This window comes from Tinamus guttatus, unplaced genomic scaffold (assembly GCF_059628265.1).
Source record: "Tinamus guttatus ecotype Peru unplaced genomic scaffold, ASM5962826v1 Tinamus_guttatus_pri_ptg001135l, whole genome shotgun sequence".
NCBI lineage: Eukaryota > Metazoa > Chordata > Aves > Tinamiformes > Tinamidae > Tinamus > Tinamus guttatus.
Window position 1 is genome coordinate 72,614 of NW_028289669.1, and position 12,000 is coordinate 84,613.

General features: G+C 46.2%; 1 pseudogene; it reads left to right on the forward strand.

The window, feature by feature from the left end:
• Window positions 1-691: 691 nt before the first annotated feature.
• On the forward strand, window positions 692-8,297 carry LOC104569689 (MARVEL domain-containing protein 2-like; annotated as a pseudogene).
• Window positions 8,298-12,000: the final 3,703 nt, after the last annotated feature.

Sequence of the window (12,000 nt, forward strand, 5' to 3'; positions counted from 1 at the left end):
TGAATGCCCCTGCTTATTTTTTTACACAAAGAAAAATTAAAAGGTGTATGTACAGTAGGGTTCCTGAGGACACATTTGTTAAGTTGTCAGCAGTTCAAGCTTTTAATAACATTTACATCTTCTAAAAATTGCTGTTTGAACTTTTTGAAAGAAGACACTGAAGTTTAAACGTAAAAATGTTTGATATGCAGGGTTGATGATGCAAATAAAACTCCTACTGTCACTGACTGCTGTTTTATACTCTACCACAGCTGTTTTTATATATGTTTACAAATTGAATCATATATTATACAATAGCTTATTACAGGTTCCTTGGGGGGAAAAAATACTTCAGAACTTACTGCTTCTGAGTCCTGCTTTAGCTTTCCCAAGCACCTAAGGCGGGTGGAGTGGCTTTTCCCTTCAAGTGCAGTTGTGCTGGAGGAGAGAGTAATCATGTGTTGGGTAAATGGCACAGGTTTTGTGTTGGTTGGCTGTTAGAGGACTTGTCACTATAACATATTCAGTGCATGATTTTCATGTCAAATGGAATTCATTAGTGCAGAGCACCTTCTTCCCCCCGCCCCTCACCCCGGTTGAGGGTAGCACGGGCAGAAAAGAATCTTCTTTGAAGGTGGTTCCTGTCAGTGTTTAGGTCAGTGCACGGTGACCGGGTAAAGGTGAAGAGTAGAAAGGCGTCTTCATTCCGCCTATGCTCGATCTGAAAGCTGCTGCTCACGGGCGGTCGCGGCTGAGCGTGGAGCCGTCGCGGGAGGAGGGGCGATGCGTTACCGCAGAGCCGGAGCCCTTGCAGGAGGCGGGGGGTGCGTTACTGCGGCGCTCGGGCCGCCCCGCGCGCAGGTGAGGCCACCTGGGCGGGGCGGCGCATGGGCCCTGGCGGCCGCGGCTGAGGGGAGCGGGGTCGGAGTGGCGGCGCTGTCTGCAGCGGAGCGGGGGCTCTGCTGAGGCGGCGCAAAGCCGCTCGGAGCCCGTGGCGGCGTGGATATCGGCATGCTGCGCGGCGGCTGCCGCGGGGCTGGCGGAAGCGCCCTTCGCCGCCTTCCCGCCGGAGCCGCCCCTAAATCCCCCTGGTAATTTATATTCTGGCCAAACAAAACAACAATATTTTATCATTAGTTCCTTAATTACTTCTGGGGGAATGCATAAGTTATCCCAAGCCCTCAAAAGTCTTCCCAAGGGACTATAAAGGTATAAGTCGAGGTCATCATACCTTTTTCCAGCACCCTCTTTTGGCTTCCCTTTGCTGCCCTCCCTGGATGTCCATATCGGGGTCGTCACCCCTTTTGTTCCCCAGTCCCATAGTACTCACCAGTGAGATTTCAATGGTCCTTTCCGTCAAACCTGGTCCTTTCCATCAGACTTAAGTGCTACCCGGAGGTCCTTTCCATCAGACCTAGTCCTTTCCGTCGCACTTAGCGCTACCCGGAGGTCCTTTCCGTCAGACCTAGTCCTTTCCATCGGACATAGCACTACCCGGAGGTCCTTTCCGTCGGACCTAGTCCTTTCCGTCGCACTTAGCGCTACCCGGAGGTCCTTTCCGTCAGACCTAGCCCTTTCCATCGGGCTTAGTGCTACCCGGAGGTCCTTTCCGTCAGACCTGGTCCTTTCTGTCACACCTAGTCCCTTCCGTCACACCCCTTGAGGACCCCCTCCCGGTCCTACCTGCGGATCCCCCTGATCCGCTTCTCGTCTGTCTCCGGACAGTCTCGGGAACCCAATCAGTCGTCTGGTGCAGGCTGCCATCGAAGGGAGTCGATCACCAAAAGCTATGGTGAGGCGAGCCGTCGACTCCAATCGCTGTCCGCCATTCCCGGAAGGTGGAAGGATCCCGGACGAGCCCCTAGTTGTGCGGAAAACTCGCTGTCAAGAACTGAATGTCCAAAAGGAGACAGAGGAGTCCTAAAACTTTATTCGAATAAAGGGAGAGTCCACCGGGCATATCCCTGTGGGGTCTCTCAAATTGCTGGGGGACGCAACCCCCCTTTTATCCTAATTTCCCGACCGAGGGACGCCCTCTCCTTTTCCCCATTGGCCAAGGCACTCAGAAGTTACAGCCTTCCCAGCCCGCCTACACCGAACTCCGGCCTCCCGCCATCTGTTCTCACCTGAGCTCACCGACTCCTTTGTCCCCCTTGCTGAAGAATGTGGGGGAATTGCCCTATTTCCCTCCTTTGTAAAGGCCCCCATCTCCTTGCAGATGGCTCTTTTTGTCCCACTAGGCTCATGGCTCCACTCGGTCTCCCCTCCCTTTGTCCTGCTCTTCAGCCAAACTGTGGAGAAACCCCCTTATTGATGAATACAGAAACTTGAGCATTCCGCTCAGCCTCCAATGTCAAGTACATCTCAGACGGTGTGCGCTGCTTGCCGCCTCGTGGTGCCTGGGCAGCAGTGGCGGCAGCATGTGGCGGGGTGAGGTGGAGGCTATGCTGCCTGGCTTACATCAGTGCGGTGGACGTGTACTACCTGCGCTACACCTACATGAAGTCCTGGGCTGGGCTGCTGCGCGTGCTTGGTGTGGCCAAGCTGCTGTTGGGCAACGCCGTGTTCGCCTGCGTCTTGGCCTACATGCACGAGGACAACGAGTGGTACATGTTCGGCTACGCACAGCCCTACGGCCTCGCTGCCAGCAGCAGAGCCTACAGCGGCTACTCCTACAGTGGCCCCAAGACGCCCTTTGTGCTGGTTGCTGCGGGGGCGGTGTGCGTTGTCACCTTGGTGCTCCTGGTGCTCCGCATGTCGCTCTACTACCACACCATCCTGCCGGACTCCTGGTGGCCCTTGACTGAGTTCAGCATCAGTGTGGCCCTCTTCTTCCTCTACATGGCTGCCGCCATTGTGTATGTGAACGATGCCAACCGTGGGGGGCTCTGCTACTACTCGCTCTTCAAGACACCCATCAACGCATCCTTCTGCCGCGTGGAAGGCGGCATCATCTTCCCATTTGTTGCCATAGTGGCCTACCTGATCAGTGCCGTGGTCGCTCTGGAGGCACGAGGTGACCCGCAGGCACAGAGAGTTAATGGAGCGAGAGGTAAGGCGTAAACTAGCGCTGCAAATGCAGCGCGTGGGGCCCCTGGAAGCTCCTGCCTAACGTGGCTTCAGAGTGACCATATTCACCAGTGTTGCTGACTGAGATCACTGGGTGAAACGTGTTAAGTTACCTGATACAAATTTCCATTGATTGTTTTTCTTATTATTATTATTTTTATTGACTTTGATAAGAACTGCTTCTGTTCCCTTCATAGCACTCAGTTTTCTTCCTGCCTCAGCTGATGAGTCGCTTCCTGGCTGTATTTTCCAAACAAAGCAGGGAAGGAACAACACTGCTCAGTGGGTAGGGCCAAGGCCACCTAGCAGTTGGAGTCTGAGCATTCCGCGGGTTAAGAGCCAGTGAGGATGACAGTAAGAGGAAGTTGTGATTTTTATGTTGCAAATGAAACTCTTAAGTGACTTTCTTATTTTTTTTAGCTTTTCTCATGATAGTACAGATAATAGTAATAACAACACGGAAATCTGACTCACAGAAATCTAGCCCATTTAATTTAATTTCTTTTTTTCCCCCATCCTAAATATTAAAAAAAAAAAAAAAAAAAAAAAACCTTGACCCCCTAGGAAATGTGTAACTATCATGTAGGCAATTTGGGGAGTGAGGGGAGGGGAAAAAATAAAAAAAGGATGTCTCTAAGTCCATTTTTATTAGAGTATTTTTGCCGATTTTTAGTGCCTCTTGTTTTTCTGAAAGTGAAAGAGGGAGGGATCTTGACTCTTCATAACAAACTCTTTAGAGATTGAACAAGGTAACTCAGGAGTTTAATATAAAACACCATGAACTTTTTTTTGTATTCTTTCCTTGTTAAGCTTTTTGCATTTTCTTAAAATTCTGCTTTAAAGATAAATTGATCGTATTGATCAAGATTTTATCTATACAGAGTTAAAGCACTGTATCTGGCATAAACCTGGAACTCGCCTTTTGAAAAGTTGTAGTTATATGATTAAAACTTTTAAGCATTTTTTAAACTTGTGCAAAAATGAAGTATTGCTGGAATTGCACAGAAAACGATCATTCTTCCTTGCTATCTCAGTGTTCTTTTATTGTAATCCTTTCAGAATATTTCTGAAGAGATTGCTTTTATCATGCAGGTTGAGCTGTAAAGTGCTGTGTAAAGTAGTTGCTGGTTAGAGCACAGAAATGTTTTGCTAGCAATGACCTAGGCCTCAGAGTGTCAGGGAGTTAATATATGCTGGAATGTGCAGTAATAAAAGTGACTGGCTGCAGTATTTAATCTGATTTATTCCTTACAGCTATTAGGGGAGACTCCGTCCTTGCTCTGGGTGAAGATGTTTTTTGTTAGTTTTTGTGGGTTTTCTTCCTGTCCTTTTTAAGTGTTTTTTAAATCTACTTCTCTGAAAAATATTCGAATTTTTTTCTTACTTGAAAATATATACATGCTTATCTGCTCTACATGATTTTCACAAAGTTTAGATTTTAAGAGTCTATGCTTTTGCAAAAAAATTATGCTGAAAATAAAACTTAAATTTCCTTTTTCTTTTTTTTTTCTTTTCTTTTTTTTCACAGATGAAAACACAGTCATCTTTAGTAGAACAGAAAGTAAGAAACAATTTGTTTATATTTGTTTCATTACTGGTAATTCTAAGTGCTTATTATTTCTCTTGTGACCCTTTGTTCTCATTGACTGATCTAGTTTTTACCCTGCTAGGAAGAGATGAGGTTGAGGTCTTTGATGTAATCCAGACAACATCCTTCTACCCAGGAGACTCAGAAAGAGCTCCCGAAGAAGTTACTGCTGATCAGGTGAGGGCTCAAGTTTATGGTGTCAGCAGATCGAGTGACTGCCGCTGTGTGCTCTGACCCTTGTCAGTTGAATGGCAAATCCTGCAGCATTCATCCTGTGTTTTGCAGACATGGCTGTGACACCAGAGCATCTCATGTGTTGTAGGATTTAGGTGGTGTTTGTTTTTCCTGACTGACTGCCTGTTTAAATTGGAGAAGAGGTAGTGAAGCATAGTGGTCGGCACTCACCGAGCTGCCAGTTTGCTCCTGTGTCCGAGACCGCTCCAAAGTCCATCCTATGAGCTTTGAAATATTGGTAAATGCCAGAACCTGTCATACCCAAGGGGGATTGGGTAGAGCAAGTGCATTCAACATGAAGATTGCATAGGATCTTAATATAGCAGATGTCGATGATTCTCAGAGAACTGATAATGTATTTCTTTCAATCTTAAATGCCTCCCACTAGATACTGTGGGCTTCCTACTACTCTCTTCTCAGTCGCTCACTTAGATACTGAATCAGGATTTTTTTTTTTTTTTTAACAAGCTGTGGCAGGACAACATGTGTCTGAATTCAGGGAGAAATAGCGCAACAGAGAATGAGGGAAAACTGAGACGTGGGAGAACTGGGTGATTTCTGTCCATCAGCAACAGTCACAGATTAGACAGAAACCCAGTAAAACTTTCTTAAATTACTTTTTAGGACATATAGGACAAAACTCTCCAGGAAGTTTAGTGGGTTTGTTTGTTTGTTTGTTTGTTTGTTTGGTGTTTTTTTTTTGCCACTGGAACAGCTATTTGAACAAATTTAAGATGGTATTGTGTGAGAAACATCACTGTAACACCTTCCTAATTTTCTAATTACAATAAGAATATATACAACTCGTGCGTACTGCTGTTCAGTGTTGTGTTTCTGTCTTCAAATTGGTCAGGTATTTTGTACTTTGTGTACTTTGTGAGTACTTTTACTCTTGAAGTAAAACTGACTTTAAGAACTACTTTTTTCCTTCTCTCAAAACTTAGTATGACAGTGTCGACAGACCAAGAGAAGAGATCACTTCATAGAATCATAGAATGCTTAAGGTTGGAAGGGACCTCTAGAGCTCATCTAGTCCAACCCCCCTGCACACGCAGGGTCACCTAGAGCACGTGGCACAGGACTGCATCCAAGTGGGTTTTGAAGATCTCCAGAGAAGGAGACTCCACAACCTCTCTGGGCAGCCTGGTCCACTTACAGGCAGCTCAAATCAGTGAAAGTGAAGCCTGAACAACTGAATGGTCATATACCTGCAGGCCACATTCCTAAACCTATTAGTGATGCCAGACTACTTAGCGTAAGTGATAAGCAAACCTAACGGAAAATATTTGAATCTTTTTGTTATTTCAATCTTCCTGAAGTGAATGTTAAACTAGAGAGGAGGAGGGCTGGTGTCAATGACAGAAACAGTAATATAAATGAAGAATCTTAAATTAAGAAGAGAAACTTCAAATGTTAAAGCAGACTGTTGTAATGTAGCATGTACAATAATTACTGATGGAACAGAAGACAATACAGACATGATTTTTTTCCTTTTAGTCTCTGAATCTATAAAAATACTTGCTTCTGAAGTGGTAGAACCAGGCCATTCTATGGTGAAGTATGAAATCATGAAAATAATTTGTATTATATTTAGCATATTTAGATGCTTTACATATATGCAAATTTTAGTAGGTTATGAGATTAACAAATATTTATACAAATACAGAAATACCGTACCAAAGTCAAGGATTTGTGTGTTTGTTGAAATCCTGTCTCTAATTTAATTAGTCCTTAAAAAACACTTTTTTTAAAAAAAGGAAATACCCAGCAATTCAAACAAATGAGATGCGAGACCGATGCAAAGCGGTATTCAATGATCAGTTTACTGAATATAAAGAACTGTCAAGGGATGTTCATGCTGTATTAAAGAAGTTTGATGAGCTGGATGCATTGTTGAGAAAACTGCCTCATAATCCTGGCAACTTATATGTAAGTATCTGTGAAATGGAAAAGCAGCTGTGAAAAGCTGTGAAATGGAAATGCCTAATGTTATTAGGCAGTTTTACTGTCATTACTTAAGGCAATGTCTTGTAATGTTGGCAGTGACTTGGTAGGAAAGACAGTTTCCCCATGTCTGTTATTTCTTGTTTAGTCATTAGCTGAGGATGCTAAGTTGCAATTAAATTGTATATATGTTTTTCTATTTTTTTCCATGTTAGTAGCTTTCAAGCTTTGTATGAGCTGATTTTGCTATTTCTCAAATACAAAGCAGTTAAAATATATTTTAAAATATATTAAAATGGATTTGGTTAAAGGAGCGATTGTTTTTTTTTGTTGTTTTTTTTTTAACAAGTATCTAATAAAATTTACATGAAGAAATGGAGCGCACTAATATCATTAAAAATGTGTGCTCTCTCTTACCAGGAACAAGAAAGGATATCAAGAGTTTTGCAAGAATACAAGAAGAAAAAAAAAAAGGGATTTTTTTCAGCTTTACTTTGCTAGTTAATCTAATGAATAGCAAAAAGAGTTTAAATAGGACTGCTGACACTATGTTAAGTATGTTAGTTCAGGATATGCAGAGCTATCGCAGAGCTTTATATCCCTGCCTTTTAACAGTTGGGACACTATGCACTCTACTCATCATTTCAACAACCTCATTTGAGAATAATGATTCTGTTAGACAGAGATGGGGGGGGAAAATACTTTAATCTTCTGAGAACATGTCTTTTCTCTAGCATTTTGCTTGCAGAATATCAGTTTGCACTCATTTTGGGGATCAAGTTCATTTATACTCACTGACAAAGCCAACACAGCTTTGTTTAACAACAGAAAACACACAGCATTGCCCCTGGAAAGAAGTTTTGTATTTTCTTTTTGGCATGAGGCTTATGTGGACTGTCAAAAATTAATTCTCCCTGTCATCCAAGAGATTTTTGCTTTGTTGTTTTAAAACGCTGACAGTAAAAGTGCACCTTTGTTCCACTAAAAACATAATACGTTATGAATATCTCTTTTAAAATTTATTTCAAAATTTGCATCCATGTTAATTAACATTCATTGTTTTTGGTGGGAAGGGGGTTCGTTTGACACCTATTTGTATTTGCACATTTATGTTAAAGTTGTTCTATTTACTAGATAACTAAGCACATGAAAGCTGAGCCTCTCTCTTTGGCCATTCATAAAAGAAGAGGAAAGAGGAAAAGGCTGGATTTAAGAAATTGTGGCCAAGGAATTATCAAGAGTTTTTGAAGAATGAGGATATTTATATGCTGTCTGTATTCAATGTCATAATTGGTAATGAGCTACTGTTGGAAGAAACTGAAAGCATAAACATTAATATAAGGGTAGGGATTTTTTGCATTTTTTTGGCAGGATCCTATGTTTCTGGAGAAAAAGGAGCATTGTGAATATCTGAAGAATAAGTTTTCTCACATAAAAAAATCAGGACTATGATAAAATTATGACTTGGAATGTACAAGTTTAGCATTTCTTTGAATGTACAAGTTTAGCATTTCTTTGACTACGGAGATACTGTTTTATATTTTTTTTAAATAAAAATTGTTGCACCTTGCGAAAGAATGGACTCAGTCTGGGATGCAGAGTGAGACAACTTTATTCTCAAACCAACTTCTTTTATACTCTCTTAACACAAGTGTTGCTAAAATTACAACCGGTCAGCATCTTGCTAGCCATGCAGTTGTGGTTATCTTCTTCTCCTATAAGGCCAGGTGAAATACTTTGTTAATAGATATGCTTTCTAGAGATTCGTGTAATATATGTTGGGGTTAAATAGGTTTGCATTGGGCAAATGCTCTCATAGTAATTTTCTTTTTTATGTCATTATTAATATCTTTATATTTACTTTTTACTTATTAAAGTTGGCTGCATCGATAGCCACCTTTTGTACATTTTTCTACAACTGCTGTTTCACTGTATATTTTGTTCCAAAATATATTTTAATTTAAAAAAAAAATCCTAAGGATAACTATGTTATTCTCTTTGTTTGTGAAGGCATTTTCTTGAACTAACCTTAACAGTTTTTCTCAGCACATTTGTCAACGGTTGTATGTTGTCTTTAGAGGTAAATGTTCAACTTTGGCCTTAATTTAAAGGGAAGAATTTAGAAAAGTGGTGTCTAGTTTAGACAGTGATGTCATCTTCAGTAGTGCAAATGAAGTGCTGTACCTCACTCTGGGAGTTATTTGCCATCTGAGTTTTGAGCCCTTATTATTCACACTGCAATCCCAATGGCTTCAGACTTGCTCTCATACTTATCAAAGTTGGCGTTCCAATTTAATCAGTCACTTAACTCCAAGAACTCTAGTGTGCAGGGGAGGTGGGCACGTGCAGGGGAGATGGGCACGTGCCCGTATAAGGCGATGTTAACGCTATTGGCTACGGAGCGCGCTTCTGCACACAGGCGCCCTATATAAGTTCGGATGTACCTGCAATAAACGCCATTTGCTGCATCCACCATATTGGTGTCTGTGCTCATTTGGCCCGGGTTCCCGGGTGGTGGCGCCCGTGCTCGCTCGAGGTAACGACGAGGCAATTGAAGCCGAAAGGCAGCAAGTGGTGACCCCGACGTGATTCGGCGGGCGGCTCCTTAAAGACGGGGCGGCCGGGGAAGCGGCGAGGACTCCATGGAGGCGACTGTGAAGGTCGTGTTAGCGTGTGCTCGGGAATGGGATGTTTCTGTGAAACCTAGCGCAGTTAAGTGCTGCATCGAGCGGCTCCTGAAAGAGGGGGCGATTCACAATGCCGGGGATGTTGTGTTTCCCCAGCATTGGGCAGACTGTACTACTGCACTAGCGGAGTACAGTATGAGTAGTAAATCGGCAAAAGAATTGAAGACTTGGGGAACTATCAGGCAACTTTTACAAAGAACTCGGGAAGAGAGCGAGTCCTGGGAAACAGCGTGGGAGGCAGAGGGCGTGACCGATACTGCGGGGGCTCCGAGACACGTGGTCAAGGAAGGGGAAGAGGCCGGTGGAAGGGATTCCGGGGCCGGAGAGCCGAGAATGGGGGGGGAGGAAGAAGCGCCACAAGTCTATCCGGCAGCCAGGGATGGGGAGGGGAGGCCCCCTGCGTACCCTTGGGAGGAACTGCAGGCCGCGGGGCGGCGGTTAGACCAGTCCCCTGCTGAGCACGATCCGGGAGGTGGCAGCCACGTAAATCAAGGGGAACGTCTAGTCCCGACAGCCCCACCGATGCCGATAGTAGTGGACGACCCCAGAGATTGGGTTCCAGGGATGCTCCTGCGACCTCAATACCCTCCAGAAGAGGATGAACCGCCTCGGAGGGCCCCCCAGAGGGTTCATGGCGCGGCCGGGAGATGGCCAGCGCCTTTGCCGATGCTGAAAGAGGAGGCGGGGGAAGGGTCAGACGACTCCTCCTCCGGGGGGGGGGACTCCGTGGGGGAGCTGACGGCCAAGTTTCAGCGTTTGGGGTGGAGGCCGGAGGAGGGGGCTGTCTCCAGGGTGGAGAAAAGAGGAAGGGAGGAAAAGATAGCTCAGAATAAGGAAGGACTTGGAGGCACGATGGCAGAACTCTTCCAACTCCTCTCTAGGATCGAGAGGGAGGTAGGCATACAGCGGAAAGGTTTGCAAGAGTTGCAACGTAAGAGTTCGACTACACCAGATGAGCTGCCGCTCACGAATTGGAAGCTTGTGGCTAACGAATGCGCGCTGGGTGGGCTTAAATTCCAAATGCCACAGGTCTTGCCGGTGCGGGTGGCCCCAGGGGGTGGCATGGAATGGGTACCCCTAGAGATCAAGGTCATCCAGCAGCTGGCAAAGAGCATAGAAGAGCATGGGATAAAACATGCCATTACACAGGCACTGCTGGATACGGTTCACGCGAGTGTGCTAACGCCATGGGACCTACGCGCCTTGTCGCGTATGATCCTCCCTCCGACAATGGCAGTGTTGTGGAAAGACACGTGGGCCACAAGGCTGCAACAGATGATGGCTGAGGCACTTAATGACCCTCAGCATCTGTTGCGGAATTCGACACTAGAAAGGCTAAGGGGGGCCGACCCCAATCAGGCGACCCCCCAATTGCAGGCGATGCACCTGCGGCCAAGAGAAATACATGCCTCCGCAGAAAGTTCTAGGAGGGCTTATGATGATGTAGGGAAGCTGCAGCAGGCACCTGAGCCTTGGACAAAGATCAAGCAAGGCCTTACCGAACCGTTCGAGAAGTTTTGTGACCGACTGACTGCGGCACTCGAGTCTGCACCTGCAATTATGCTGGAATGCATCAAACAACAGGGCAATGAGCAAACCAGAGAGGCCATGCGTGTCCTACCCAAGGGCGTGTCCCTGGGACAAGTAATCAGGCACGTGCTCGAACAGCAACAGGCACTCCCTAAAGCGGTAGTGAAACAAGTACAAGCGGCAATGGCTGCCCGCATAGGGGTAGTGGAGGATGCAGTGTGCTTCAGATGTGGTCGGACAGGCCATATCAGGGCGCAGTGTCCAATGGAACGCTCGCCGGCAGGCTCTCCTCCCGGACCGTGTTGGGCCTGTGGGGATCAAGGGCATCGGGCCCGAGACTGCCGGAGGTCGCAGGGAAACTCCGGGCGGGGAGGGGCAAGGGGGGGCCGCCCTTCTCCACGAGTGCGCGCCCCCCCCAAGGAGGGTGGAAGCAGAGCCCCAGGGCGTATCCGACGGGGCACCCTGGGGAGGGAGGATAAGGACAACAAGAGGAGAACGAAGCCAGGTGGCCCTGGTCCTAGGCTGCCAACAGAGACCCCGTGTTAAGGTCACGGCCCCCCGCTGGTGACCCCAAGGCAGATGTAACCAGAAAGCAACTGGCCAGCCACCTGGCTGGCATCCCCAGCGGGCTTGCTAGATGGGGTGGGGGGAACAACGGACGCACGATGCAGTGCTGTGCCTCTGGCGTGTGAATTAGAGGACCCGGGAAGGCCCCCCATGCAAGCGATTGTAGAATGAAGGACATGGGGGCTCTTCAGCCGGGGCTTCCACTACCCGCGGCGATCCCTCGAGGATGGCCGGTCGTGGTAATGGACATCAAAGACTGTTTCTTCTCAATCCCACTGGCCCCTCAGGACTGTGAGAAATTTGCCTTTACAGTCCCAGCTGCGAACCTGAGAGAGCCAGCGCAGAGATATCAGTGGAAGGTGCTCCCTCAGGGGATGAAAAACTCCCCAACTATTTGCCAGA